Source organism: Aythya ferina (genome assembly GCF_964211825.1).
Source record: "Aythya ferina genome assembly, chromosome: 2".
NCBI classification, from domain to species: domain Eukaryota; kingdom Metazoa; phylum Chordata; class Aves; order Anseriformes; family Anatidae; genus Aythya; species Aythya ferina.
In genome coordinates, this window is record NC_140297.1 from 147,475,271 (window position 1) to 147,502,980 (window position 27,710).

General features: G+C 40.9%; 1 long non-coding RNA gene across 1 annotated transcript; it reads right to left on the bottom strand.

Moving 5' to 3' along the window:
• Positions 1-3,542: 3,542 nt before the first annotated feature.
• Positions 3,543-5,247, bottom strand: LOC311432811. Its single transcript, XR_014690353.1, has 3 exons — positions 5,128-5,247; positions 4,007-4,323; positions 3,543-3,708 (listed from the first exon to the last, which is right to left on the bottom strand). It is a non-coding gene; the product is annotated as an uncharacterized lncRNA (long non-coding RNA).
• Positions 5,248-27,710: the final 22,463 nt, after the last annotated feature.

A 27,710-nucleotide genomic window follows, 5' to 3' on the forward strand; every position in this document is an offset into this window, starting at 1 on the left:
TGACATATCAAATAAAGGACTAATAACTTTTTCAGGATCATATTTAATCAAACAAAAGACATCAGCTATCAGTTGGCTCTTTGGATAGGTAATAATATCACTGAGTTTTTGGTCTCACAATGGACATTAAAAAAAATACTGTTTTAAAAGAATTTCCTCTAAAGTCCTGCATTCATTATTGATTTTCTTTCTACAGTTGTTTAAACATCAATATTTTTCTAACCATCCACTTCATGAAACTGCAGTTTACCAGAAGTTATTTTTATCTTATTATCCTTAAGTAATTTATTTTATATCTCAATTGCATGGAAAGGTGAAGAGTTCAGGGAGAAAAAAAAAGGCCGATATTTGTGTTCTTGAGTATCTAACCTTTAAGAGTTGAATTAGTTGAAATGTCTTTTACCTCTGTCTTTTTCTCTTCTCTATTGACATGAAGAACACAGACTCAGATTTACTGCAGGATATTTTGAAATTAGGAACAAATAATGAGTGTTTGTTCAAGAGAAGACAATGTCCCAAATTCATTCTGCAACAGATAGATGTTAGCAAACGTATTTCTAAAAGGGTTGGTTCCTGCCCTTCCACTGGCTTCAGGCTAACCTATTGCATAAATGTTTTGCTGTGGCTTCTTCTGTACAGCAAAGACGTTATTATTGAAGGGCTTTTCTTTGTATTCTGTAGTTATATATTGACATTTAAACTCACAAGTCCTAATTAGAGTAACTGATTTTCCTCTGGGAGTTAATATAAATGATAGCAGCAAAAAAAAGTGCTGCCATGTCTCACTGTTGCAGTCGCTCTATCACAGATCTGGCCTTGTAAGGCTTTTAATTATGGATGAACTGTCAGGTTGCTTAATGCTTTCCAAGGAGTCAAAAATTTAGAGCGTTCAGATCAGGATTGCTCCTTCCTCCAGCATCATCCCCTCACCCCAGTAGGAATTACTACCCAAAGCTGTCCTACCTGTGGCACCTCCAGACATTGGCCATGACAGCTTGTGATCAGCTTTTTCAAAAAGTATTGAAAGATATTTCAAAAAGTATTGGAAGATGTATGTCCAATCGTGATTAAACCCCCTAGGTTAACACAGGGGCTCCTGGGAATCAGGATTTAGAAGAGTTCAAATTGTTTATAGCCACTCATAATAATCTACCCCAATGCACACATATACAGGAAGAAAGAGAAGAGGAAGATATATGATTTCTTGAGGAAAAATGTAACTGGTATGTAAAGCAGAAATATCCTTGTCCCTACAGGACAACATCAAAGGATCCTTAAAAATGAAGAAATTTGAATTAGCTGGTGGCACACTTGTCAAGAAACAAGACTTGGTTTCCCACTGGTCAGTGGCAGTTTTGTTACTTTCCTAGGTGGAGTGGTATTTTCTCCTTAAAATAAGTCTTATTTGTAGCTGCTGAGAGTCTTTCTGTGCCTAGCAATGAAGTTAGGGCAGACTCAACAGAAGAAAGCAATGTAAAGCAAGAGTAAAGCTGCCTTTACTCTCACCTATGTCCATAGCCTTGGGCTGCCTGCAGTGAAGTTGACAAAACTGCCAAGCAGCTGAAAAACTATTCATAAGAGGAAATAATTGATCTAGTACTCTCTAAGGAGAAAGTCTAACTTAATTCACCCTGCTTATCACTTGGGTTTAATATTTCAGAATGATATGTTTTGAGAGAGAAGAATAACCTTTTAACTTCAATCTTTTTTACATCTATTTGGAAAGTTTCCCATTTTCATATTCTGAGCTATGCAGATCCACTGGAGGTGGGGAAATGACTGATATGTCTAGAGCATAGACCAGAAACAGTCATTTTTAAAGTTGGAAAGGTGCAAATTGGGAATAAGTAGTTAGTTAGCAACTGTCTTCATGCCCTGCCATCCCTAGCTCATTATTGTGTTAGCTGTAACAATAATAATGGCTGATACTTAGGTATTTCTAAAAAAAAAAAAAAAAAAAAAAAAAAAAGAGAGAGAGAGAGAGAGAGAGAAATAAAAAAATAAAGATAAAAGGTACATTTCTATTGCTGGAAATTAATATCCTAACAAGTTGAGTAAGAGTGTATTCTTTGCACCAAATTCTCAGTTTTACTTCTCCTGCTTCATTTATTTACATGTGATTTGCAACAGATTTTTATCTCAAAGTGCAGTGGAAAGATTCATACGTGGACTCTGTTGAAGAGCAAAGTTATTACAGACAGACTGAAACCGCCACTGGTAGATTGTCCAAAAGGTGCTTGGAGGAAACATTAATAAAAAGAAGGGATTGAAGCTGGAGGTTAGGATCTTCTGTATGGAGAAGGATCTGTGGGATAAGGTCTCAGAGGTGAGTAGTTAAGTGGTTTTAAAATAGCAGTTAATCATTGGTAAGAGTCTAAAATCTCATTGGGATATTTCAGCACTCATCTACTTTTTTTTTTTTTTGGTGCAACTTTAATTAGTTTAATCTGAAATCAACCTAGTTGAAGCAGTGTGATTCCCAGAAGTATGCACCATTACACCAACAAAGTAAGTCACCTCTACTGGTCTAAGGCAGTTTTACATACCTCTCTTGGAAATAGTTAAGCTTTGTCACAAATTTTCAGTGTGATTCAGCATGTGAGAAAAGTTCAGCCCTCTATCAGTGTATAAATAATATACCAATAGACAAAAATTGGTGAAAACTGGCTTGAAAAGCACAAGCAGCCTCCCTGGATAGAGTGGATTTGAAAAGCAAGATCTCTGGCCACAATACAGATATGTTCTCTGCCTAGATAACAGGAGTTATTGGCAGACCTAACCAAAAAAATGGCGAAAGAGACAGACGCAATTCATTTCTCTTGAAATGTGGATGTGAATGTTATCAAAGTCTTTTTTCCCATTTTCAAATATACTCTCTCTCTAATTTTAATAACTCTTTTGCTATTTGGTTATTGCACTTTGTTGGTTGCAGGGAAAACAGAGTCCTGGAGAGGTGCTAAGGGATGAACTTCTGAAACCACATCCCTAACTCAGGACTCAGACAAATCAGTGACTTGTCATGGGTTAAGGAAATCCTGAATGAATTCCCAATGGTTTAAAAGCACATGTGCAAACTATTGTGCACATCTTCTACTGAGGTTTAAGTTGAAGTGCTTTGTCTTATATTGGCTATGGGCTAAGGGCATTCACACAGCTAGTCATCAAAGCTCATATGCTGTAAATTGTTAGACCGCTGCTGTGTCTCAGCACTCAGCCTCTGACAATTAGGAGAGAATATATGCTCATGTCTACCTGAAATGTACACATATTGACTTCACATATTACCACCACAAATCTCATAAAGTAGCTGTCATTGGGAATTACAATCAAATGGGGTGTTTCTTGTAGTAAAAGTAATGCTTGTAAGGCAAAAAAAAGATCGTTTCTTAAGCCACACCTTTCAAATCAATTGACTTTTATTAAAATCAAGGGAAAGTCATATGTCAAGAAGAAATGTCAAGAAATGTAGACAATGTAGAAAATGTCAAGAAATGTAGACAATGGTTGCAGAAAAACAGCAAGACTGCTGAAAAGCAAAAAAAGAGACAAGTGTAGGCTTTCATTGTGATTATTCAACATACCAATGGGGTCATACATATGTCAACAGGAGAATCATGGGTCTTGGGTATTTCTCTGTTTGTAGCCTTCCTGATCAGACTGAAACTTGAATACCCGTACAGATCAACTCTTCACATTTCAGACTGGATGCTGAAAAATTAGAGAAGATATTGGAAGGAATAAAAAATTGCCAAAGTCAAAGATATATTCCTTACACTGACAACCATAATGGGCTCAAGCAGTTTAGCTAATCAAAAAGTAGACTGGGAAAATATGATTGAGTTTCTACCAACTACTATTAAAAATAAAAAAAAAAAAAAAGGCAGAACTAAGGCAGAACTGCAGATAAAGGCAGACATATGCAAATTAGAAATCAGTAATAAAATTTTAACTGGAAGGGCAATTAGTCTTTGGAACAACTTGCCAAGGAAAGTTATGGATTATTCACCTCAATCTTTCTTGAAGGACTTCTTTTTCCCAGTGAACTCAGTATGAGGATAATGGTAAAATCCATCAGAAAATAGTCTGAATCTTTTTCTGCTGAAACTTTATGAATGTGTGATGGAGAGAAGCTGAAAGTGCGAGCCAAAGATGAGCATTTGCAGCTAAGCAGGTCACACGAGGCCACTGGCAGTGGAATGGTGATGTTATTTCTCCAGCAGTTTTCCAATGCGAACAAACAGCTGAGATTATCTCATACTGCTCCATCCCCTCCAATGATCCACACTTGCCTTGGCCAGCCTCTTGGGTCCCAGATGCTGGTTGCTGTTAAGAGGGAATATGTATAACCCACTGAGTCAGCTTTGTAGGGCTAGCGAGAGACTGCGTATCACAATCCAGGGATTTCCGAATGACTGCTTTGGGACAATAAACTGCTGAAGAGGAGATTTAGGCTTTTGGAAAAACTTACCTTCTTGCCAAAAATGATAAACCCAACAGAAAGATCAAGGGATGCTTTATGTGGGGAGAGGCAAACTTCAGTGTCCACTACAGATATTTTGCTCAAATCTGAATTACTGGTGCTTAAGATGCTGCAGGTTTGCAGGCAGAGCTCTGCAATCAGCTTGAAGCCACCTGAAACCATGAACAGGATAAATGCCAGGCACACCAGTGGGTGGGAAGGGAATACTGAGATAGGCCCGACGGCATTGCCAGGGGGACCAGGGCAGCCCTCGCAGCAAAGGATACCCCTGGCCCTTGTGAGAATTGCTCAGCAGCCCCTCGCCTGCTCCTGCAGGGCCTAGAGCCACCGTGTCAGATGCCCGGGTGTAGCTGAAGCTACAGGAGATGCGGGGCGATGGCAGGGCCAAACGAGGGGCGATGGTGGGCGAGCTGGACGCTGTGCAGCTATGTGCACGGTTTCCAGGCCCAGCAGATGGCACTCACATTGCACGATCCTGCCGCCCGCCGTCCTGCGCCATGGGACAAATCCCACAGAAATCCCCATCACCCTGCCTGGCCCTGGCCAGCAAAGGACCCTGGTCTCCACTGGGACTGCGAGCAAGCCAGCCTGTCCTTCAGTCCTTTTCATCCCCCTGTGCAGAGAACCACGGCTGTTTGCAGCTTTACCTGGATTATCGACTCTCTTGCAGGCATCCCAGCTCTTGCAGCAGCTGCCGAAATATCGGTCTCTGCACTCAGAAATATCAGTCTCTGCACTCAGAGCCCCATAGGACAGCCTGAGCTACACCCACGGCTGCAACACCTGGGTGTAGGTATGGCCAACCTGGCTGGAAAGGCTCCAGGATGGTTGTCTGAAGGGAGGACCCCCCCCCCCCCCCCCCCATCTTAGTTGAAAACGTTGATTTTTCACTGGCTGTTTTGCAGTTTTCCTTCTGGGAATAGGGAACACACCTTCAGGGCTTTGAACACCCCACCCACCTTCACGAAACAGCCCAAGGCTTCAGCCACGTTCCATGCTGCAGCGGAGGAGGCTGAAGAGCAACACTAGGGGTGGTGGAGTGTTTCAGGCTTCAAAAGCAAGCTGATAAAGTCACTTCTATCCCACACCAAAAAAACATTCTTCAATTGCAGCTATCTTTAGCTTTATTTTACCTGCAACTGATCCCTTGTAGGACAAAGAAACAGGGTCCTCAGAAGACACTAATCTTCCCATGCAGGTAACAGTGAAGCAGGCAGTCTGTGTTTTCTCCCTTTTGTGGCAGCAAAAACATAAAAGGAAAGGGGTATAAGGGTCCTGAAGTCACACAGTCCCCTATGAGCACAGGGACAGGCATACATGACAATCCCAACAGTTAGCGTAACCTCTTGGGTGCTTGCTTTCCAGTCTGTGCCCCATCTACCTATTGGCCTTTTCTCACTGCTGAAGGACATCTGCCCAGGTGTATGTACAGTATGGCCAATTAGTTTCATTTCTATGCATCCATTTTTTTTTTTTTTAAACTTTTTTTTTTTTTTAATTCCAACCTGATGCTTCTGCAAGCATCTGCAACACTACCTCATTATCCTTTGATCAGTTCCCATTTCCCCCAAAGTTCTTGCTTTTCCAAAGAACTATAAAAGGTGTGTCAATACCTAGATTGATGGTTCCTTGAGATGAGTTGCCAGTCACACTGTCCAGTGTTTTCTTTTTTTTCCTTGCACTGCCCATCTGTCTGGACTCATCTGTTTTTTGTTGTCTGAAATTTATAAGTTCTTCAGGACAACAATATTTTAGACATATCCTTATCCCATGTTCTTACACAAGGAGTTGTGGTCCCTGAGCAGCATTTTTGGGGCTACAGTAATAAAAATGGTTGTTATCAATACTATGCTCCTCCATAGTGTAAGTTTGCCTGATGCTTCTAATTATAAATCCCTATTCTAGTTATTTATAACTTTGTAAATTTTTATGCTGGGTGTCTGCCTCTGCTTAAATTTTTTTTGGAAAGTTTCAGCAAAAATGGTTATGCTATTTCCCAGAAAAAAGATTATGAAAAAAAGACATTGTTTTGCCAATGTTAATGAATTGGTTGTAAGAATTCTTTTTTGGAAATGCTAGCTTCTCCATGCTTTGACTTGAAGGTTGGCAGGCTGAAGGCATCCTGGTGCCAGACACATAAGCATTTGCCCATATTTGGGTGGGTTTTAAGCCCTATTCATTATTAGTATGGTAGACTTTGGCAGATAAATTATTCAAAATTCCTGTCTGTCCTGAGCATGTGCTACCTTTTGCATGCCAAATGCATTATCTTGAGCTTTCTGCAGCCTTACCAACCAAGGGTTTAATTGCTGATGCTTTTAAAAGTAGCATCAAGCTGGCACATGACTTGTATCCTAGCCTACACACTGCCAGATCAACAGAGAGCAAGAAACCATTTAACTTGAAACTGGGCAAAAGAAGACCAAGGTCTTGGATGTGTGGACAGAGAGAACCAAGAAGTCAAGCTGAAAAAGCATGGAAGCTGGTGGATTTTGTTAAGAAGGAAATAGGAGAGAGAAACTGGTTGGACAAGGAGACATGAACCTAAAATTGGTAAAGAAGAACAACGGCAACATAAAAACAAAACAAAACAAAACAAAAAACCAAAAACAAACAAAAAAAACGAGACCGGCAAGATCACAAGATCAGGGTAGAACAAAGTCAGGGATGAAGAAACCCATATTTTCTAGATAAAAAGCCACAAGGAAGAATGAGGGTAAGGACATAGATCTTGTGATCTAAAGTGACCTTTAGACACTGTTGGGATGAAGAATAAATTAAAAAAGATAATAAATCGGATGAGAAGTTAATCTGGAAGAAGAAAAACTGAGGAAAGAGAAACAGTTGAACAATCTAATCTGAGAGAGTTAGACATGGGAGTTAGTGAGAACTGATTAATAGAAGGAAAGATTGAAACAAAGACCCTAAGTGAGAACGATGATGAAACGTAGGCTTGCTGGATCCAGAGCTGATTTTGAGAGGATGAGAGTGGAGCCAGGATCATGTACATGGCAGAAAAGAACAAAAAGGAAACTGAAGACAAAGAGCAGAAACAGGGAAGATATGGAATGGGAACAGAAAGTATATGTTAAGTTGAATAATGTTGCAGTATGGGAATTACTAGGCAAACAAACAGGAAAGAGAAGCTTTGAGACAAGAAAGAACTAGAGGAAATAATGAGAAAAAAAAAAAAAAAAGAAAAGAAAAAAGAAAAAAAAAAAGCTCAGGAATGTATGAGGGGAAAAAAAAAAAAGAGAGAGAAGAAAAAAAAAAAGAGAGAGAGACCTGTGAATCAATACGTATGATCTGTGACCATCAAGGCTTGATATTTTATCCAGTTCCCATTTGCCTGCATCGAAAATCAAAAATATTTCTGTGAAGTTTGCTTGCAGACTGCATCTTGTGTTCCCTTGGAAAGCCTGTCCATGCAGGTGACAGTCAGGCCTTGCTTTCTCTGGGTAGAAATTCTAGCCCTGTCAATGACCCGTCCATGTTGTCAATATGATTCCACACAGTGGAATTGCTGAGAGCATTTTGTTGACTTTTCAAAAAAAAAAATTACAATTTCAGACAAAACCCTCTTCACAGCCAGCTGAAGATCAGGCTCTCACATGTTAAGAAACATCAAAATTACAGATATCTACTGGAATCTTAATTTAATGTTCTTCTGTGTAGCTGCACACAGCATGGCTCTGTTTGGAATTCACTTTCATAACCAAGACACTCAGACAGACACAGGTACATATAAGGAAGTTTGGACTGTAAATAATTTAAAAAGAATAGGCATGGAAGAATAATTTTACTGAGCACTCGTTTTTACTATTCATTATAGAACACAATAGCTTGTGGTGTTCTACCTGGATTTAGAAGTTCACGAATAACTGTGACTCTGGAAGAGTAAAGTAATCTTAAATATATGTCTGTGATAACTCTTCCTGTTTCTTAGAGATCTTCAGCCAACTTACTTGGTTTATAAACCGAAGTTGCATACCAAATGCTATATCTCTATAGAAAAATATAACAGCTTACCATAGTATCAATATGATATATATATATTTTTTTTCCTCCAGAACCCATTTCTCAGTGGGGACTCCACTATTCAGCCATCTCAAAACAATTACCACTGGAAAGCTCTAAGTTCTAGAGGAGGAAGGAATTGGTGTCAGATATCCTGAATCCTAAGCTTCCTCTGAGCCTGGGCAGGCTTGGTAAGTGTAGATATGGAGTACAATTTGTAGTACTTGCCTTAGCTGATGTTTTGCTTACTGCATGATTAAAGTACCATTATGGAACCATTACCAGTGCTTGACACATCTGAACAAGAGATTTTGTAGGCTTGCTCTTACAAAGCTTTGCTCTTGAGACAGCCTCAAAAAAGACCATGTAGACTATTGACTTTTGGTACCAGTCTTTCTTTTGGGAGAGGGGATTAAAGGGATCTATAGTCTAGAATCAATTTGTATTCCCCTATTAATTTATATCCCATTGATTCTGGCTTAGCTTTTGAACGAAGACACTGGAAAGATTAGGGAGGAACATTGACTTCAGTGCATACAATTTGGTGAAGACTCTCAGCTTCATTCAGCTGTCATTTCTGATCTGGATGATGAGTGATGGGACTACTTTCACGAGCTTATGCCCTGGCTGAGATCTCACCACTCATGTCAGACAGGATGTATTGGTTAGGGAGTGGAGCAAGAAGAGCCAACAATTTATGCCAGCTCTTCTTGAGAAAGCATGACTGCCACGTGTAGGATGGAGCAACACAGGATTCAGCACATTTCAGTGTGTACCTGGATGTACCATCAATAACTCTGGCCAAGAAAAATTTTTATGCTCATGTCAAGGCAAATGTGACCTTTTCTGCCAGATGCAAACCTGTCACAGTCATCAACATTTTGTCCACCCAAAATGAAGACCATCCACCCATGACACTTCTCTGATGCAGAATCATAAAAAACACTGAAGTCCTTTGAAAGAAGCTATATATTACAGGCCAGTAACCTAAGTATTGAGCCAGAGTGTAGGTGCACAGTGTCCCTCTCTATTCTGCATTTTTCTTAGTTTTTCTTTCTACATATTCCATTTACAGACATTTCCCATGACACTCCCAAGCTGAGGGATTCTACTGATTCCTTAGAAAGGGACCAGTGCATGCCTGTGGGTCTGCTTCTTTCTTAGGCTCAGGAGCACAGAGACATTTTCATATTCTGAGGCATTTCTTTCATGCATCACAGGCATTTCAGAACAGGCAGAAGGGAGGATCTAGCCCAGGCCTTGCTTTTTGCAATGATATATTCTCCATTACAGTCTGGGAAGAAATATTTATGTTTTCTCACTGGATGTGAAAGCAAAACACACAGCCGCATCTCGCTCTGGTTGGCCTTCATGAAAGATCTAAAGTGTCTCGTCCTAAAAGGAGTGTGAATCATCTGTGAAATAAGGATATAAGCTTTGTGAGCAACTGTGTTCTAGAAGGGAAATTTAAGAAACATATAACCATGGAAAAGTGGTGAAGTCGTGGGCTAAGGATTTCAAATATTATATAGAAACCTGACCGGCAAACTCAGTTTGCTAAACATAGACTGGGCTTGCTTTTTGTCTGCGACATGACCCTGTGTGCTGCTTGGCAGCTTGCAACACCAGAGCTCAGCGGTGGCTGGTGACACCTGGAAGAGGCTACAGCTCTGCACCGTGTGTGCCTGGCTGCTGCACCTCCTGCAGTGAGTGAGTCTGGCTGGGTGTCTTATGCTGGAGTCTGTTTTCAAATGCATCCCAATGACAAACTCATTACTGTGGTCCCAGAGCAAAAACATTTCACTAGAGTTTAGGAGAAAAGAGTAATTCCACTGAAAGTGCTTTGCATGTCTTAATACGTGAACATTTAAAATATGATAATTTTGGTGGTGTAAAAAGAATATACAAGAGTGGTGGCAGGAAGTGTAGATGAAGTTGTTGTCCTCTTTCACCTGCTTGATTGCTCAGATCCCAGCCACCATAACTCACAGGACAGCAACCTCCATCCTCACCAGCATTCTTTTTACCATTTCACTAGAAGAGGGTGGTTGTTTCCTTCACATGCGGGCTTGGTAATAATGGTCTGTCTTTTTCATCACAAAACTGGATTACTGGCCTGAAATTGCTCTGTAAATTCTTTAGGGCCACACTGAAACTTATCTGGGAATGTGGAATGTCCTAACAATTACAACACTGGACAGAGAGAAGTTCTTAACATTCAAGTGAGGGTATGGTGCAACAAGCATGAGCAGCACCTGGACAGCTTCAGAAATTCAAAAATTAAAATAAATGTGGAAAAGGTGTTTTAGCTGATGAAAACTAACTTGGCAGCAATCACAAATGCCTTTTCCCTGTATCTGAGTGATAAACAATGCCACCAGACCACAAGAAACCAGAGGATTTAAAATGCAAGAGTTAAAAGCAGATACAGAAGACACAAGGCTCATGTTTACATGGTGCAAGACAATATTGATGCCTCATGGATATTGAGGTAACTCTCTGTCCATGAAAAATACAGCAGGCTGGGGTGTTTATTTTTTATGGGAGGGTGCAGACCTATTCGTTATGCAACTTAGACCTAGGAAGTGGTATGGGGTTGGTTTTGGCTTCTTTGACATGGTTTTGGATAAGATTTTGGTATGTGCGCTTAAACTGAGCTCAGATTGCAAGCTTCAAGAATTCATCATTTTTAGTGGCTTGCAAAAGTGGTCCAAAAATGAAATCCTGTGGGACAACTGATGTTTGAAGAAATGCCACAATTAAAAATGAAATAAGGAACATGAAGTAGCTATTGGAAAATGTGGTTCATTTTATAATATGATTGAATAATAGAACAAACACTTACGAACCCGCAACTAAGCCTGAAAGTGTGGGACACGGTTTTAGATAGAAATAACATGCAGCCAACTGTTGCAGAAATAAGTAAAGTGCTGTAATTGGTGAGGTCCTGAAACGCGTGTGCTGCCAGTTTTTAAATGCACTAGGCAAACTTGAATTTGTATTTGTTTTGACTCAATCCCCTGAAATAAATTTGGATCAGATATTTAAAATCCAATTATGCTATCTGCCATATTTCAAATGCTAAAATAAACCCCCCAAAAGGAAATAAGGTCTCCTTACTGCTTTCAAGTGGGTATTAGTGCTGGGAACAACCGAAGAACACTATCATCTTGGTATCCTCTTGGTTAACACGATGGTTTCACTTCACTTTTGACTCCCACTAAAGCAATGGTATATTGGAAAAAAAACACAGGAACTTCTTTCTCCCCAGTAAAAATATACATGATGCTCATTAAAACCCTAGGGGTTGCCAAAGCACCCACATGCTTTAGGGTTTGTGTTGTGTTTTCCGAGTGAAAACTTCATGAGCACTTGAAATTGAAAGAACAAATTCCAAATTTTTATTATTTTTTGTCTGTAGTGGAACTCAAGAAAAAACAAAGTGGGGAGAATTTCCCCCAGTAAATCTATTGTTTCCTATCTTGAAGAAGAAAATTTGTTTTGTACATTGTTTCTTCTTTGGGACCAATGATTATCCCATTCTTTAATAACATTGGAAGTAGAAAAACATGGAAAACAAGAGGCAGGTGCTTCATCCCTTTCCTTTTTTTTTTAAAAAAAAAAAAAGCTTTGCTCTCAGGGGAATTCAATAATGGTCCTCAGGAGCTTTTGAGCATGGATTTGAAGAGTACAGCAGGGAATACACATGAAAAACAGCCAGGTACACACTGAAGTGCAACTCTCAGAGGAGCATCACATCCATTGCACTCTGCCAGCTTGTCAGGGTGGCCTGGAAGAGCTCTTAGTTGTGAGACAATACGCTACTTTATTTATGAATATGTCCTTTCCTGTGTACTTGTGACTGCCTTGCTGTCATGTGAGCACTCATCTCACACAAAAATCTCAGATGAAATATCATTTTCCTTGTGATGAAAAAATATTGATAACTATTTCGGTGTATGAACTGTAGAGGTTTCACTCAGGCCAAGAGGAGCTCCCAATACTGCTCTGTGTCAGATCGATTGCTTCAGTTTTACATTAGTTCTGTACTGTGAGTGGAACAAAGGCTTTTCAAAAATTTTTAATTACCATTTTCCTTTAACTTGGGCTCAGCAACAGAATCATCTCACAGAAGTAATTTCCAGTTCTCACAGTCCTGTCGATATCAGGATTGATGAAATTCTAGAATGCTAAATGCGGGCTATCTCTGGACGTAAGTACTCATATGAGAGTTGGACCTGTATGGCCTCAGCTCTGCTGCTCTTTGCTTTCTCCACTTAGTTTCACAGCAATTGTGCTGTGGATGGAGCCCCAAGCTCCCTGCCCAACCTGTTGGTGAACAACAATCTCAACCCTAGGTCTGTCTCCTGTGATTTATTTGGTGGGAGTGAAATACTCCTACCTTCTATGGACTAGCAGTCTGAAATGTTTTCTTTCATGAATCCACTGATGAAGTAGTCCCTAGCTCCTGCATCCTGCTTGCTCCAGTTTGGCCTGCATCTGCAAGCCATACTCCCAGGTGTCCATCTTTCCTAATTCCTAATTCCATTTCTAATCAGGTCCTTCCTCAGTTCCGCCAGGCCTGTGCCCCAGGCCTGAACAGATCAATAGCCCCAGCTTCACTTTGGCTGTCAATCTCACTTGCCAGAGATCTTTCTGCTTTCCTTTCTTTTTTTGCTCCCTTTGACCTGTCGGGCTTTTAAGTCTTGTAGTGTCCACATGGGGTCTTGTCTGTCAATCAAGAGACAGTCTTTAGTATTGTGTCCTCCTAAAATATCATCATACCCTTTATTTACCCTCTTCTGGGTACTGTGAGCTGCAGTGTGGAATGCAAATACCTTTCCCAGTATTTCTAGAGTTTGAAATAATTAATGAAAACAAGGTAGGAAAGGTTATCATTCTCTGCCAGACTTTCCACACAAGAGTGATGAATTGTTTCTTGTGCTTATTCCACAAGCAGTTTGGGCAGAGATTTGCCGCAGCCTTCTCCTAACACCTCTCAATCAAATGCATGAGCCATGTCCCCTAAGAATTGTGCCACCCCCAACACCATCCCAGCTCCTTCTGGCACTGCTTTCATGCCACCTCTGTTCCTGCACAGCTTTCTACCTCCTAAAGGATGAATTGCCTTGCAAACTTGGTGTTAGTCCCCTTGAAACCCAATGACTCCAAAACTATTTATTTGAACCATTTGTGCATACACGGTGATCAATCTTACAACATTTTTTTTTGCTATATCTTTCTGTTCTGAACAGACGCACAACAAAAACACTGCACCAGTGCTGACAGCCTGCAATCCCAGATAGCCCCCTTCACGCTACCACTTCCTTCCAGATTTTTGTCATTGTTGGACACAAGCACAAGGAGCGGGTTGTCTCATCATTTGACCTTCCACATCTCCTGTGACAGTAATTTTCATCTGACCCACATCTAAACATGTGGGTTGGCATCCAGCTAATTTTATGCAAAATTTGAAAATTCCTCAAAGTAATTTCATTTCCTTTGGAGCCGAGCCAATAAAGCCTCTCCCTCTGTTTGTCATCCTCATTTGTCATGCTCAGCTTGAGCTCTCAGATCATTTTCCTGCCATTTCCTGTGAGAATGGGCAGAGGAAGGAAGGAGGGAATGAGGGAAGGAGGGAAGGAAGGGAAGGAAGGAAGGGAAGGAAGGGAAGGAAGGAAAGGAAGGAAGGGAAGGAAGGGAAGGAAGGGAAGGAAGGAAGGAAGGAAGGAAGGATTGGAAGATTTTGACCAAACTATTCATTTTGACCAAACTATTCATTAACATAGTGCAAGCAAGGATATTGATGCACTTCTGGCAATTCTTCCCTGAAAAAGTGTCAGACCCTGCTAGCAGGCTGCACCCAGCTGTTTTGAGGTGATGTTTAACCTCTCATAGGTGAAAGCCTCTCGTGAAGGATGAAGGAGTTTTCTACATTGACTTGACCAGGCTTATCTGCCCAGGTAGTGTTGAGGGTGAACATGCCTGATGTTGAAGGTAAGGCTTACGCGGCTGTGAATTTAAGAAGCTCACAGCTTTGATGAAGTCTGCTGCATTGAAGTACCTACGTCATACACATGTATTTCATATCTTCCTCTTTGCTAAACACACCGTACTTCAAATACTTAAGAGGAGCAACTCCCATGTTCCCCAACTTATTTTAATATTGATACTATTTTTTACCTAGATAAAGTTGAAGGCTGTTTCTGATCATTAAGAAGAATAAAAAATATTGGCACACATATAAAATCCCAGTAGCTTTAAAGTAACATTAAACCATACCTTTAATAAACTTGTGATTTCTCCCAGATGACTTCATTATCTGCTGGTCTGAGCAACCAGCCAGAGGCATTATAAAAAATTGGAGCTTCTGCACTTCTGACTCATCTTTCTTCAAATTTTTTTAGGATGTGCCACAGATGCAAACACCCACAACACTATCACCCCATCCCCCAGGTACTTTACTGCATCCATTTCACAAAAGGGCACCGGCACAGGGAGAGTGTAAGTGACTTGCTGGGTAACAATGAAATCTGTTGGGGGGTGGTGTTAAAAGTACAGTTAATCTTAATTGATTCCACTGGCGGTAAAACAATTAATCACATTCTCTATCTTAAAGTTGTTGCTAACTATAAAGGGAGTACTCCTATCTTTGCACTCGAGTAACTGCCTGAGCTGTTAACAGGACCAGGCCTCCACAGTATAAATCCCCTAGGAGAAAGTCCTACAGAGTTATAGCCTTGCTTGCTTGGCATGGCAAAAACAAGAGCTGGAGCCCAGCCAAAGGCCCTTGACTTCCCATTTTTGGCTGTGTGCAAGACCTCACCCTCTCCACAGAGAATGGGAATACTACAGAAATAAGCAGCAAGGGATCTATCAGGAATGCTGTGTGTCATAAACATGGCCAACACTCCAGGCAGTCCTTACAGCCCTCATTCTAGGGATTTAAACAAAATATTTCTTCATCACTTCTGCATTTTAGAGCAAATACAGAACAAGCACAAGGTCTCTCCAAACCTCAGACAATTTACTTTGGCTACCAGTACACCCACAGAAAGAGTTTTGCGATTTATATATTTATCCTTTCCTTACTTAGTATTGATTCTAAATAAAGAAGAAACCATGCTTGACGGGAAACCTATGAGTAAGGACATATGAATTAAAGAGTTTGTTTTATCTACCCACTTTCCTTTTACTGCTGCCAAAGAAAAAGTTTTTCTCTTTGTAGTAAAAGTAATGGTGCTCTGCATTTAATCACTATGGTATAGATTAAGTAGAAGCTTCTTTTTCAGATATTGAGTACTGAAAAAATATTAAAAAATTATTCCTACTCCATCCATTATTAATATTTCATTAGTCTTATCACATTTCTCCATCACATATTGTTTGAAACGTGTACTGGCAGCATACATAAAATTCACCTTTCTTATTTGCCTATCACTACAGTCTGTCATTTTATACGTCTTACACATTTAGTTTAAATCTGTCACCTTTTATGTCTGTTGCAGAATCAAAAAACAAGTACTTCTGTGACAGCAAGTGTCATGGAGGAAATTCAGCCTTCTAAATAGAGGATAGTCCTGTGTTCCTAAATTTCTAATAATTTATTTTACATCCAGATACTTCTATCAGTGGTAAAAGGCAGCCATTTTTCCTCAATGGATAAGTTTAAAACAATATTTTTGTTATGTCTGTGGAGAACTATAATAACCTTGAACCAGCACTCCAGATGCAGGTTGCACTATATAATTAGGTACTCTAGATAAACATTACTGTAGAAGTTAGAACTGAATGAACTTTTAAGGAATGGAAAAAAAGGGAATTATGATCCAGTGGTAAGAATACAATTCAGGCGATGGTCATATAACAATGTTTTCCTGACGATAGTTTTACCCATTTGTTTTAGTAAATAAGAAAATATGTTTGGAAAAAGAATCAGGACCTTTTTTTAATCCATATTCACTTCTTGTTTTCAAATTTCAGCACAATACATATTACTGCTAGATGGGGGAAAAAAATAAAAAGCAGTTCAGCCTATAAGCACTTGTAGGCACCAAGTTTTATGCTTCCTTAGAAATGTCACCGTTTAGCTTCTCCAAAATCATTTTGACATTTGCCGTTATTTTATTTTACAGAAATAGCCATTAAGCATATGTGGGGCCTGATGATATGGCTAATATGAAGAAAATTAAAAATATTACACAGAGAAAACAAAACACCATGAGAAGATGCCAATGGGCCACGGAACCAGCAGTATTTTCTGTATGTGCCAAATTCTCTATTCTCCATCCAGACTTTTGAAATAAGGGTGGCTGCTTCAGTGACACTGTGGCTTTAGGGACAACATGCTAAACTTGCTCGTCTGAGCAACAGAGATGAATATAATGTGATGGTGCTCCATTCAAATACAAAACGTCCGAACTATTGCTGTGGCATCTTCAGTCACATGGGCACACTGAGTTGAGGCCAAAAGCCACACTGAAGTTAATGGGAAGACTCCCGGTGATTTCAGGAGGTTTTGGAGGAGGCCTCATGATTATAAAGTGCTCTGTGAGAGATCTGTGTTACACAGGTGCTTCAGTGTGTCCAGTCCAAATAAATAAAACCATAATTTTTACTTCTTGCTGTGAGTCCCTGAAGTTGAAAGTCAATTTAAGAAGTGATTGATAATTTCCTCCTATGCCAAAATAAATGTGCTCTAATGGCAGCTCTGGACTACTGTGTTGGTAATAAGGCTTCATGGGTGGTAATGGTGGGCACCTACTCCTCACCAGTGTTCACACTCTGCATAGCATTTTCCTTACTCATGCCTTCATTTTAGTTCTGGGAAAGTGGCCCACACCTAAATTGGACATGAAGGAAATGGGTGCCTGCAACTAAATTAAGACTGTAAAAGCAGAGAAACTTGACAATTAAAAAATGGACAATGCTTGTGGATTAGATGATGTCTGATGTATTTTTGAAATATTTGAGCAGCAATTATAAGATGATTTCTGAAGAGGATGTGAAGCTTCCAGTTCTGAGTTGTTCTGTGAACTGTCAGGGGAAGATGTGGCCCAAGGCATAAATCTAGCAGCGCTACATATTGAGTTCAGGTTTGATGGAAGGTTAACAGTGTGTGTCTAAGTCGGTTGATTCCAATGTGTTAACTTGCACTTGTTCACAACCAAGAAATGGAAAAGCCTATGAACTACCTCATGTTAATGGTGTTAAAAGGATGGATTCACAGCTGAGTGTCATTTTCAAATCTTTTCCTAGAAGAAGAGCAATGAAGCTAGGGGTTCAGCACACAGCTGGTAGTGACCATGTGCCTATCACATGGGGAACCAACAAAAATCTGAATAACTTACCAGCCAAGATCAGATACAAAAGCATGCACTTTAGCTATGGAAATGAGTACAAAATGACTACAGCAATCACCAAAGCCTAACTGGAGATTTTCTCTTCTTGTACAGTAGGTAACCTGGATAATCTAGCATCTCCCATGTGCCTCACAGTGCTGGCATTCTCAGTTTCTCTTTCTTTCTTTCTTTCCTTCTTTCTTTCTTTCTTTCTTTCTTTCTTTCTTTCTTTCTTTCTTTCTTTCTTTCTTTCTTTCTTTCTTTCTTTCTTTCTTTCTTTCTTTCTTTCTTTCTTTCTTTTTTCTCTCTCTCTCTCTCTTTCTCTCTCTCTCTCTTTCTCTCTTTCTCTCTTTCTTTCTCTCTCTCTCTCTCTTTCTCTCTTTCTCTCTCTCTTTCTCTCTTTCTTTCTCTCTTTCTCTCTCTCTCTCTCTCTTTCTCTCTCTCTCTCTCTCTCTCTTTCTCTCTATCTTTTTTATTTATTTTTTTTACCGACATGGTGTAGTCAGATTGCTTAGAAATGGATCCCTGAACCTTGATGTATATGGTCCTTGCTTGACGATAAATAAAAGTTTTCTGAAATCATCTCTTCTATTTTTTCCCTTGGAGCAGCATTTGCCATCCATCAGGGCCCAAATTTGCTTTAAATCCTATCACACCACTGCCAGGAGAAACAGCAAAAAATATCATAGGTTTGACATCTCTGAAAATCTTTCTCAGAGTCTAGCTGTGGTGACAGGAGCCTTTAATGTTCATTCCACTCTTAACCCTGTGCCTCTCTGAGTCATGATTCTCTTCAAAGGAGGTGATAAAAAGAAAAGTACAGAAATTGCCTTTAGATCAAAAAGCAACTTGAGAATCTTTATTTCTCCAGCTGATTCTCCCATGGGAAATTCTTTGTTTTCAAGACAAGCTCATCTGTCAAAATAAACTGTCGTGGCATTTAAATACTCTTCCTTAGTAATTATGTTTCACTTTATGCAGTTTTGTAATTAGTTGTTATTTCTAATATGCAGTGGCTGCAAAACTCTACATGCTCATAACTTAGGGCTGAGGTCTTGAGACAGGACATTTCTTTGTGTGGAGGGGAATCACAAGTGCTTCTGTTTTTCTAAATCACAGGTTTGGAGAGTGGTGAGCAGCAATTTGTTAGTGACTGGAATAGTACAGCCTGCAGTCTAGTTGCCGAAAAGGTGATCTGGAAAACACAATTTGCATAAGTGTTCAAAAAAGCCCTTCCTGATTTTTTCAGTAGACACTCCAAATACCCACACTACAAATGGCTGGAGCATAAGTAGCCATAGTCCAAGAAGCAAAGTCTTGCCAATGACTTGGAAGTGGTTACATGGGGGGAAGCCTATTTCTTAGCACAGAAAGGAATGAATTGCAGTGTAAAGGCAGGGATCAGTGCTGGGACTGATGCTGTCTCAGGCACTGGCCTGAGAAAGAAGTGGGCAGTCAGCTAATTAAAGTCTGCTGATGACTAAGTTGTTTTCAGTAATGAAAGCTATGGAGGCTTGCAAGACGCTAGATGGATTTGTACATACTGGATGATATGATTAAAATGGGTAAATATATATTGATGTCAATGTGCTTTATACAGGCACACCTTTTCCAGTGAATATAAGACCCAGAAACTGCCAGATATTTGTACAGAAAAGATGAAGGACATTGTGATATCCTCACTGATGACCTGAAGAGGAGACCTGTGCTTTTACAGCTGCGAATCAAACCCTAAGATGAGTGATTGCCTAAAAGACCAGGAGCACATCTACGTCTCTTGCACAAGAGGATGTCCCCAGCCACAGATCTGGACCTGCAACTGGAAGGAAATGCCTGGTGGGACAGAGGGATACCCTGCATTGGCGGCTGCTGGTGCTCGGCATGTGTTTTGGGTTACCCACGGCATCCCTGCAAAGGGACTGAAAGTGGAATCAGCATGCAGAGAAACCCCAAGAGCCACAGTGTTTACCTGCAGTGCTCACTGTGCAAGCTGTGACGCCACAGCAAGGTCAGGAAACTGGACGTCCATTTGGCTGCCTGCCCACCCACCCAGGTAGGGACCCATCACCTCAACCTCAAACTTCACGGCCACATTTAGCTGGTGTCAACGGGAAACAGCCTCTGACGGTGAGGTGACATTGAAGAAGGAGGCTATATATAGGTGTGTGCTCAGAAATAGTATGTACTTTCGGAGGGCAAGTTAAAGGAACCAAGATGAAAGTTTCCACCCTTCTAGGAGGAAATGGGGAAGCCTGCAAACCGGTCTGAGTCAGGCCTTCAGGGAAGCCTCGGGGATGCAGACTGTCTGGACGCTCACCTCACTTTTCTCACTCTCTTGTTGGCGTTGGAAGGTTTTTCTCCACAGGAGGTAGCCCTGGAGCAAACAGCTCTGCCCAAGCCAGCAGGATGACCGGGGCAGCCACAGGCCTCTGCCACCCATGTTGTCCTTCAACAAGTCCCACTCCCACTTCCCTTCCTTTTCCCATAGCCCTTTGACCACCATCCTTCTTGGTATGACCACCCATCTCCTTTCCACCTCTCGACAATCCATTTCACAGAAGTTTCCATTTCACAAATTTCCAGTTTTCATTGTGTCACTTGTATCTGGTGTTTCACTCAACTGGCAGCATGGCCCACACAGGGTACTTATTAAATAAACTTTTACTAACTCCTTCCCTGCTATTCTCGTGAAAAATAGCAGAACACGAAACATAAACCCCTGTTTAGTCTTCATAAGTATAATGCTTACGCAGTGGTAAGAGATCAAGAACATTTGGAATCACCGAAGAAACTAAAGAAAACAGACAGGACTTGTTTTCTTTCATAGATACAGATATATTTTCATTTACTTCTTTCTATTAACTGGGTTTCCTTGACTGTGTCCACAGCGATCTCAATTGTAATTATGTAGCAGTTAACCTGTTCCCTATGCCTAACATAACCCATAATTAGTTGTCTCGTGTCCACAGTTTATGACTCAACTCCATGTGGTTTTTCTATATCAAAGGTTTGGTTACCAGATTTTTTTTTCTTTACCACAGTACTTGTGCCTGCACTGGCAGAGGGCAGCAAAACCTGAGCACATCTGTTTCATTTGAGGACAAAACCACCAGAAAACCAGACGGTTTTATGAAGATCTTAGTTGGGTGCCTTCCAAATACTACATAATCTTGTAGGAGAAATTGTTTTCTTGAGGAACGACCCGCATATTTATATATTCAAGTATTATTTGGACACTGAAGTAAAACATTTTCAACCCGAATGCTATCTTTGTGCTTTTTGTGGAGACAACAGAGACAGAAATACACACTGTGAGGTGGGGATGAGCTATTCTTCTCCATTGACAGGCCAGAATTTTAGATAATGAATTCATAAACCTCTACATTAATTATGTTTCATTATCTCTTAGGGCTCCTCATGTGGATGGATAAGATCATTCCTTATGAGAAAATAGATTACTTTGATAGATAGATAGCTTTGCTGAATAAGAATGAACATTTTAATAAATGTTTAGGCAAGTTTTCAGTTTGATTAATTTTGCAGTGACAAATGGGTAAAAGAGGTATATATAAAACAAGCCTGCAGTTTAGAGTAATATAATAATACAGCCAACCGCTATCCAAGAACAGTTAGATGAGAATAATTAAATGAATTGAGTTGTGTTAGGTCATTGTGGCAAAATTTTGGTAGTGAGGGGCTGCAGGGGTGGCCTCTGTGAGCAGAGCCCAGCAGCTGCCCCATGTCAGAGCAGAGCCAGATCCAGCTGCTCCAAAACGACCCACTGCTGGCCAGAGCCAAGCCAATAAGCGACACTGTTTGGGCCTCTGGGAGCACAGATTTAAGAAAGGGAAAAAAACTGCTGCACAACAGCAGCGGAGAAAGAGGAGTGAGAAGCAGCCCTGCAGCCCCCCAGGTGAGTGCAGCAGGAGGACAGGAGGTGCTGCACGCAGGCAGCAGCAGTTCCCCTGCGGGCTGTGCAGGGAGAGGCCCCTGGTGGAGCAGGCTGTCCCCCTGCAGCCCATGGGTCCCACATGGAGCAGATCTCCACGCTGCAGCCCCCCCCATGGGTGGAGGAGCCCCCAGTGGAGCAGGTGGATGTGGCCTGGAGGAGGCTGCAGCCCATGGAGAGCCCCCACAGGAGCAGGCCCCGAGCCGGAGCTGCAGCCCGTGGAGAGGAGCCCATGCAGGAGCAGGGGAGCTGGGGGGAGCTGCCACCCACCCGTGGGGGACCCGTGCTGGAGCAGTTTGCTCCTGGGGGATGGACCCCGTGGGACGGAGCTGTGTGGGAGCAGTGCTTGAAGAGCTGGTGCCTGTGGGCAGCCCCTGCAGGCTCAGTTCGGGAAGGACGGCATCCCATGGGAGGGACCCCACGGGAAGCAGGGGCAGAGAGGGACTGCGAGGGAGCAGCAGAGACGAAGTGTCAGGGACTGACTGCAGCCCCCATTCCCTGTTCCCCTGCGACACTTGGGGAGAGGAGACAGAAGAGGGTGGATGGGAGGAAGGTGGTTCTAGTTTGCTTTTAGTTCTCGCTCTAGTCTGTTATTAGTAGGCAATAATTATATTAATCACCCTTACGCTGAGTCTGTTTTGCTCATGACAATAATTGGTGAGTTATCTTCCTGTTTTTATCTCAACCTGAGAGCCTTTTTTCATCATATTTTCTCCTCTTGTACTTTTGAGGAGGGGGAACGAGAGAGCGGCGTTGTGGAGCTCAGCTTCACATCATTGTAAAACCACCACAGACCTCAATGTTAGCTACACATTCTGTGTATGAAGCTAAAGGTTTCTAAGCACCCAGCACCCCAGCTCAGCCGCTGCATCTGAGAAGGTGCTTGCAGCAGAAAGGCAGTTTAATCAGCACTGAACTATGTCCTCTCCACCAGACTGGAACGGACACTGCCGGGAAAGTTTCACGTTGTTTATCTTTGCAGGAGGGATGTATTTTCCCTCGTTAAATCACAGCTGGGGACATTATCTCAAAGCTGTGATATAGCCATTGCTGAGTAGTCCCCATTAACAAGTCTTGTGGTTAGAGGAACAGAGGGGTTATACAACTCTGATATCAGATAAGAAAGAAAAGAGCCCTGGAAGGGACTTCTCTTTTTCCAAATGAGTTGGCAGTTTATAGGAGATTTGTTTATTGAAGTCTCCCATTCAGTCATCAAGGCTCTGTGTTTTTGTTCAAAGAGATCTTAAGTGAAATCTGATGTATGCCTTGTACGGTGAAAATAGGACAAATAAATATTCTCCGATGCTTTTACAGAATGGGCAGTCTGTCTTTCCCCGATTTTCCATGTTTTGAGTATAGTTCCTCTGGCAATAGAGCAATAAATACAAGTCCCTCATATAATTTTCCTGGCAGCAAAGAATAAATGATGTACTAATGCTTTGGCTCTTGCGGGATTATTAATTAGCACAAATGAATAACTGAACTGTACTTCAGTAGAAGGGAAAAATGTCATGGCAGATGATTCAGTTAATGTGACCCAAAATCATATCATACTCAAAAATATTTATGTATTTATAAACTTGATGCGGGTTTAACCATATCAGAGCCAGAGACCTCCAGTTCTTCCACCTTCTATCTACACTTCAGCATGGCCTACACAAAAGCAGTGGTCTAGAGGGGAGGAATTATCTGAGTGCAGAATCTACTGCCCGTTTCAGATACCAGCAATGAGGGAGGCTGGGAGAGAGGGAGGCAGGGAGGGATTTGCATCAAAGTTAATAGTAACAAGAAAAACAGACCTTTGAGTTTGACTTCTGGACAGATTCGGACAGAAACCTACAGGGAAACTCCTGAGAGCTACACATACAGGGAATGAGCAACAGTAAAATCAGCTATGATTTTAATTTCTCTTGAAAAAGCTACTGCTATTTTTAAGTCACCTTCAATATCTGTTTTATTAATACTGTAATAATTTATGTATTTCACTGTTACTTTTATATGTTATATTTAAAATCTGAAGTGAGTTATCGGTGGTGCTCCAACTTTTCCCATCTCAGCGAAAAGCAATGTTCACAGCCATCTTTTCCTGTATTATGGTGATGTAAGGCATCTGTGGATGTGTAAAGGACAATGTACCTTTTCATGAATTAAAACAGCAAGAGTACATCTTCATGTAGAAATTTACAGCTATGGCTTTTAAAGAAGCATCTAGTTCTGTGTGTTTCCCAGTTAGCAAAATTAAAACTAGGACTTTCAATTGAAGTAATGACAAAGTGAGTCTGAATGTCATTATTATATAGTTTTAGATCATCCATCTGATACCTGCTGTATATCCTACTTGCTAAAATAAATGTGAAAAATAAATGCTACCTATATCCAGGGGGAAATCTATGAAAATCAGACCTGACTTTTAGAACTTCTTTCCAAGGGAAGATTTTTCCTGTAAGGATTTCTGTTTGTTAGACCATCAAATATTTTACAGAAGAGAAAAGGAAAAACAGAACAAAACAAAACCAGAGCTTGTAACAGAAAATCAAACCAGCCAAGAAAATGTAAGAAAAAAAAAATCAGACTTACAGGCAACCAGAGGTAGAATTTACTGGCAGTTCATGGTTTTTTACAGAAAGTAGAGGACCATGGATAAAACTAATACACCGCAAATTAAAAAGACACATTAACACAAGAAATTATGGGCAGTGGAACTTAAGGCTCAGGAGGTGATTTTTTTGTTGTTGTTTGGTTTGGGCTTTTTTTTTTTTTTTTTTTTTTTTTCTAAAATAGAGTTTGATATTAACCTGGATAATGTATTATAGCAGTTGTGTTTTCAGCCTTTTTCAGTTAGTATTTGACCATGGGTGTGGATTTATTCCTTGGCAGACAGTCCTGGAAATGAAAGACAAGGTACAACCTTGAGTTCATAAGCATGCGCTGCATACCTAACCTAAGTCATTTCATCCCTTTTCTTTATGTAAGTTTTCTTATGGGGAAATAGAAGTAATGTTTGCATTTTTCATAGGAGTGTGGTGGGTCTTTATACAGATCTTCATCTGGGGGGCCCTTGAAAGTGAAAGTGTTTGTAATAAGAGTTTATGAGTTGTACCCAGTTTACATAATTTTGGCAACTAACTTGGGGATAAATGGTGGGATCTAACACCTTTAAAAGGACAACATTGCCCATGTAGTTAAAGTCTCGGCTTGTAGAGAAGCAGGTTTTTGAAGACCCCTTGGATGGAGATCTTCCTTGCTTAGCATTATGCTTTGATATTAGGTGGAACAATTTTCAGAATTTTCTTCTGAAAACCTTATAAGGCATCTTCTTTACTTCATGGACAATTAGGCACTTAAGGGATAGGTATGCTAGGTAATAAAACTGGGCCACAATGTCAAGGTTTACTAGTTGGGTAGGATGGATCCTACCTAGTGTTTTCACACTTATGAGAACTGCTAAATCTCTGAATGTTCACCAGTGAGTTGGATTGATTGCAGCAGAGATATGACAAGCAATAATACCTAGGGCATTTTTTTCTGTATTCAAAGCCCCAAAGTGAAAACATTTCATTTGAATATTCAAAGAAAAAGCTTTAAAAAAGGGCAGCCTGTTTTATTTGATCATTGAACTCTTCACTTCATAGGTAGATGCTGCAATAAGCAAACTCTCCCTATAATTGTGGTAGTGCACAGTCTTTGCTCTCTCAAGCTGGCTGGCTCATTTAAAATGGGAGTCAAAACATGCTGCCTGTTTTAGCATTTAATCCCAATAGTTTAGGACAACCACAGTCTTTTAAGCATATAATTCATCTCAGTTTCCTATGAAAGTTTTAAGAATTTTCATGGCCATCTGAGTTTTCAAGGTCTTTTGATGAACTTTGCAGGCCACCAAAAGCTTATGTGTGCACGCCTTAGTTGATCTCCTCATCACATTTTCTACCTCCCAGATTATATACTTTCTTCTGTGTTCCTTGTTGCAGAGAGCAACACCATCCAACCTCTCACTTACCCCTCTATTTAGAGATCTGTGTTGGACAGTTTGGCTTTCAGCAGTGACGCAATTTTATTATAATAATAATGCATGTTAATTTATGGGCATCCATGCCTGAACGACACTGAGCATCTTAACAAAAACAGCTAAAAAGTAAATGACTATAAACAAAGGCAAAAGGCCTATAAAAAGAGAGCTCCGAAGCCAAGAGCTTAAAATCCCTGCACAACAAAACAGGAAAGGAAATGAGAAAATCAGAAGCCTTGCCCGCAAATGTGTTCTGGCATATGCGGGAGACAGCGCGTTCCCGAGACGAGGGAGGAGACCATCTCTTTTGACCTTCCAAGTGGAATGGACAATGACCAACACCGTCAGCTTGAATTGCCAAGGAAGGACACAGCTGCTGGAAGTGGCTTTCTCTTACCTCAAAACAAAGAACTTCATTGGAAAGTTATGTTGTCTCCCTTCATTTCCCTGAAAAGGTTCACTGGAAAAGCCTCTTCTCCTCTGGGTTTCCTTCCATTTGTTTAAAGAAATGGTATGCGATCTGTCACTCGGCTGAGATGGTCGTGCAATATTTGAGCTTACAGTGGTTAATTTTAGAGAATGGTTATCACTATGTGTATCAGAACCCAAAGGATTAGTAGTTTTAAGAAAAATACAGGAGGTTTGTTAGCTTAGTTTTGTTTCTGGCTCTTCAGCAACCCTTTTCCTATCAATCTTATTATATCTGTGCCTCAAGTGGCTTGTCTGCAAAGTAAAGATACTGATCTGGCCTGATGGAAAACACTGTAGACATGCTAAAGCTCTCCTTGTTTTGCTTACCTCTGCCTAAAGCAAATTGTAGTCTCAGCACAAATACCTGTCTTGTAGCACACTAGCTAATTCTGGTTTGCCAGGTCCCCTCCAGCCCTTTCGGGGATATATATCTTTTCCTCAGAGTTTTTAAATTTGAGCAAAGTCATTTATGTCCCCTTTGGAGGATCTAATAGAAATTTTAAAAGTTTACTGAAACAACTTTAAAAAATGGGGCTTTTGGTTTTCCAGTCTGTAATTACAACATCAGTTCCCTTTTATGCTTCTAAATTACAGAGAAGCAAGCTGCCCTGTTTTCTGATGTTTTATTATTTTAAATTGCCCAGTGGCTTTGTGGGGACAGAGTAACTGAATATTTTTGGTGGTGTTACATCAGCAACGCCTTCCCCATTAGCTCTTGTGATTCTTCCTCACTCCCTAAAGTTCAGTTCAGGGGGAATGGAAATTAATTTGCTTCAAGAGAAGTGGTAATAAGGAATGTCCCCTTGCTGTGGGTTAGGCAGCTTGAAACAAAGTCTTAAAAATGCGCACATCATTTCAACCAGAGGCTTTGCATTAACCAGGATTAAGCTGGCTCTATTCTTGCTTCAGAACATAACTTTCTGGGTACCAGCTCAGCATGATTGGCATGGGCCTGGTGTCCTTGGGCCAGCCAGCCATAAATGTCACCCCCACCCACCCCTCCTGGCTCTGCCCAGCTTGGCACCCACATGCCCTTGCACATGGGCCTCCATCTAGCTGTGTCACTCAAAAGGACGGTGCTTATTCTGCTGGATCCAGCCTGGAGCAAGTTGCTGGGATGTTTTTGGAGGCTACAGGGATCACTGATCTATCTTCCAACCAAGGTTGCTGTGTTTTGACTTTCCCTAGAGCTATTGCCTTCTGCTGTTATTTTTCCTCCATCTCTCCAGTGTAGGAGCATCTGCCTTACAGTTGTTGTTTTGGTGTTTGTTTTTTGTTTGTTTGTTTTGTTTTTGTTTTTTCCCTTTGCATGAAGGACATGGCTTTCAAACAGACCATCTCACAATCTGTACCAGCACTAGTCCCTATGAGTCATTACACCACCAGAGAGGGGCTGGGGGGCAGAAGTCAGGTTGACAACAAAACAGTGAAAAAAATCACAATACC